This window comes from Acyrthosiphon pisum, chromosome X (assembly GCF_005508785.2).
Source record: "Acyrthosiphon pisum isolate AL4f chromosome X, pea_aphid_22Mar2018_4r6ur, whole genome shotgun sequence".
Classification (NCBI taxonomy): domain Eukaryota; kingdom Metazoa; phylum Arthropoda; class Insecta; order Hemiptera; family Aphididae; genus Acyrthosiphon; species Acyrthosiphon pisum.
This window is the reverse complement of record NC_042493.1, coordinates 81,817,248-81,821,912: the sequence shown is the minus strand read 5'-3', so window position 1 is coordinate 81,821,912 and position 4,665 is coordinate 81,817,248. Positions and strand designations below refer to the sequence as shown.

The 4,665-nt window shown below is 24.2% G+C and overlaps 1 protein-coding gene across 1 annotated transcript in view; it reads left to right on the top strand.

Annotated features, from left to right (window-relative positions):
- Positions 1 to 1,617: 1,617 nt before the first annotated feature.
- Positions 1,618 to 4,665, top strand: part of LOC100164624 (zinc finger protein 239-like) — a 7,631-nt gene continuing 4,583 nt past the window's right edge. Inside the window, exon 1 of the mRNA XM_029490106.1 lies at positions 1,618 to 1,655. The gene's annotated coding sequence lies outside the window, so the exon portion shown is untranslated. The remainder of the gene's footprint in view (positions 1,656 to 4,665) is intronic.

Below are 4,665 nucleotides of genomic sequence, written 5' to 3'. Positions count from 1 at the left end.
CTTGAATATTTATAACTCATAAACTACTCGCCCCAAATTAGATTTTCATGTATCAAAATACTAAGAAAAATATTTTGCTTTAGAATATAAAATTATAACCGTATGTTGTCATTCAAAAAAGTAAAAAACTTGAAAAATATTATAATATATAAAAATATAATTTTTTAATAAAAACGTTGTTTTATAAGCAACTTGAAACTATGTAAAAAAGTATTTTCAAAAAATGTATGCTTTTTGAAATAATGAGTGTTGTTTAATAAAAGAATCATCCAGTAAATATATAAATATATCTGATCCCATGTACTTCATTGCCTATTAAAAATATCAACGATACATGAATAATTTGTTTTTTTTTTTTATAATATAACGGTTACTATAACATCAATTTCAACCAATAATTATTATTATAATAGCTTCAAAACCCATGGCACCCATTTATAAACAAAAATGTCCATATGAAATATCAAAATCCCTGTTTGGTCCTCTCCCTTTTTAAATTAGCCTATCTTCTGCTCAGAATCTATCTATGTAGAATGTATATACAAATATCTGATCCCGTTCACTTCGTTGCCCATTAAAATAAAATTGCCAACTTTATATGAATAATATATTTTACATATCACCATGGCAACCATTTATATACAAAACATTCCATCGGAAGTTTCAAAATAATATATAATTTGGATGCCATGGTAATATGGAGATACACACCGACGAAAATCTCAAAATAATATATAAATGGTTGTCATGCTCATATGGACACACACACATATACATACCAATTTATTCTATGGATAATGAGAGTTTATTTCATTTGTTTTTTTTAGATTCGTCCGCCCTATCAGATATAGAATATGTTAATGTTTTGTAAGTATAGTATAAAATGATTGAATAATTTTGGGTTTCAAACTATCAATTAATGCTTGTAAATAGACTATAGAAACATATACAGTGTTATAAACAGTGCTAGGATTTGTATGCAACAGCATATTTTTTTTGCTACTTCTGATTATTGATTTTGTCAGTAATGTCCACAAATCACCTCATGATGAGATTTTTACTTTGCATGTTTTTGCATATTTTGGATAAAATGCATATTATTGCATATATTGAATAAAATTAATATTATTGCATATTTCGATTATAAGAATGTAAAAAATACATGTTTTATAGTATATTTAGTAAAACTTGGTTTTTTTGTCAAATATAAATTTTATTTCATGTAACACGCACGTAATTAATGTGAATTATAAATTTTATTTCTAAATTATTTTATTTTATTTTATTTCTAAATTATATTATTTTAAGACAAACTGCCTATCATTGATGTATTTTAATAAATAAATATTTTTTTTTAAACTATATTTTAGTGTTTATCTTAAAAAAAATTAAATGCATATTTTTGCATATTTTGTTATATAAAATGCATATTTTACAATTTTTTATTGCATACAAATCCTAGCCCTTGTTATAAATTAGTTGTATTTATCTGTGATATAGATAATTTCAAATTAGTATTTTCTTCTGTATCAATACATTGTAAACATTAGTATATTAAAACATAATATGTTTATTATTTTACTTAATAATTTAGTGAATAACTGTCTATTTGTTTTAGGTTACAAACTCCTTTAAATAAGAAGACAAAATCTAAGGTATTTAATTTTATTACATATTTATTTCTATAATTTATTTGAATTATAAGTAATATTAGTCTAATGCTGATAAAGGTATACTTTGATGGCCATTTTTGTAAAAGAACTGAAAGTACTGAAATTTATATTTATATTCTTAAACATTTCACTTGATGAATGTTGGTTTTACAATTATGTGTGTTTATTTTTATTAATTTTTATATTTTTTTTTATTAGATTCTGAGCGGAGCGATAAATGTATTGATTTTACAATGATCTGTGTGGTTTTTTAAAAAATTTTTTTTTGAGTGTCACCTTTTAGAACAGTAAAAGACAAAAGTGCTAAGATTTTCTTCACAGTATCTTTTCAGATAGAAAAGTGAATCTAGTTGGTACTTTGGGGGGGTCTAAACTTCCCAGTAGTTTTCAAAGGCGCCGTGAAATACAAAAGAAAAATTAAGGAAAAATGGGAAATAGATTTTGGTTTTTGGTGCAAATCTAAAACAAACCAGACCGTAGGTACAGGAAATTTTGACTGAATATTTATATTAGCATTTTCTATACACCATAACATTTTCCAAACATTTTGACTTATTTTGAGCTGTTCACAGATAATTCCAGTTTTCATTTTTTTAGTTTTTTTTTATATAAATATCAATAAAATGTTATTTGTTGGTTAAAAAAGCTTGACTATTTAATACAAGGCTCCTGATAAATTGTTACAATAACAGTTGAAAAATATTAAAAATACATGGTCACAATTTTTTTTAATAAGCATTTAAAGCTTGAATTTCGACAAAATTTATCAAATTTAAATTTAAAAAGGTGGGTAAGTTGATGTCGCTCTGCTGTACAGTAGGTTACAAGTGGGTCACTATATAATAGATAGTATTAAATTTGAAATCAATGATATAATATCACTGTATAAGAAAAATGATTCTGAGCGGAGACTGTATGTTAGTCTAGGTATACCACATATTATATACTTATCTATGGTATCAAAAAAAAAATTGACTTATAATAGGTACCTATAATAAATTCCACATTAATCATATCACAATATCCATTACGTACTTATAACGCGTTATATATCAACAACAAATCCTGGTACTATCATAGATATATAATAGCATACTTTAGAAGTTTCAAGTACCCACGAATAATATACAATCACGACGAAATAACTAAAATAGTAATTTCGTCCAAATTTGAACTTAAAATGACTATAAAAATAAACTGTGCTTATGTATTTTTTAGATTTTTTGGTAACAGAATTAACTACTTACGTGGAATCTTGTTTTAAATTTTCAATCTTTGATATAAAAGTTGAACATTTTATAAATTTTTAACTGCAAAATAATTATTTAATTTTATATTTGATACATTTTGACAAAATTTGATCTTTAAATGCTTATAAAAAAACATTGTGCCTATTTATTTTTAATATTTTTCAACTGCTATTGTAACAATATATCGGGAATCGAGTATTAAATTTTTACACTTTTTGGCCCAACAGATAAAACTTAATTGATATTTATAGAAAAAAAAACTAAAAAAATTAAAAACTGACAATATCTGTAAACATCTTAAAAAAAGTCAAATTATTTTCAAAATTTTACCGTGTATAGAAAATAAACTAATATAAACATTCAGTGAAATTTTCAAGTATCTAAAGTCATTCCTTTTTTTATTACAACAAAATAAGAAAATTGTTACATGAGAAATCGAGTGAAGATCAAATGTTGTAAAAATATAAATTTCAAACGCTCATAAACATTTAATTTGACTTGCTTGTAAACATCAAAATAATTTTTTGTGACTTTTACATATTATGTCAATTTTTGAACTTTAAATGCTAATAAACAAAAACTGTGGCTAAGGATTTTTAATATTTTTCAAATGTCAATGTAACAATATAGTAGGAGCCTTATATTAAATTTTCAAGTTTTATTACTCAACAAATAAAGTTTTATTGATATTCATAGAAAAAAAAAGGTGGGTAAGTGGATGTCGCTCTGCTGTACAGCAGGTTATAAGTGGGACACTGTATAATGGATAGAATTAAATTTGAATTCAATGATATAATATCACTGTATAAGAAAAACGATTCTGAGCGGAGACGGTTTGTCAGTTTAGGTATAGACATACCTATTATAGGTATACTTATCTATAGTAAAAAAAAAAAATTGACCTATAAATTATAATAGATATCAATAATAAATTCCAAATTAATCATATCACAATATCCATCAGGTAACGCGTTATACATCAACAACAAACCGTGTTACTATCATAGATATAATAGTATACTTAAGAAGTTTCAAGTACCCACAACATATTATACAATCATTACAATCACAACAAAATATCTAAAATAGTTATTCCAGGTTTTTAATATGTAATTTCGTCCAAATTTGAATTTAAATTATTATAAAAATAAACTGGGCTTATGAAAGGCTAAAAGGTGGGTAAATGGATGTCGCTCTGCTGTACAGTAGGTTACAAGTGGGTCACTGTATAATGGATAGTATTAAATTTGAATTCAATGATATAATATCACTGTATAAGAAAAACGATTCTGAGCGGAGATGGTTTGTCAGTCTAGGTATTAGACATACCTATTATATGTATACTTATCTATAATATCAATAATAAATTCCAAATTAATCATATCACAATATCCATTAGGTAACGCGTTATACATCAACAACAAACCGTGGTACTATCATAGATATATTATAGTATACTTTAGAAGTTTCAAGTACCCACAAATAATATTAAAATAATTATTATTTATAAAAAATTATAAAAATAAACTGTGCTTATGTATTTCTCAGAATTGTTGGTAACAGAATTAAATATTTACGTGGAAACTTGTTTTAAATTTTCAATCCTTAGATATAAAAGTTGAACATTTTATAAATTTTTAACTACAAAATAATTATTCAAATTTAAAATTTGGTTAAAAATTTAGTCAAGATTTTAACTTTCAAATTCTTATAAAAAAAAAATTAAGTGCCTATGTATTTGT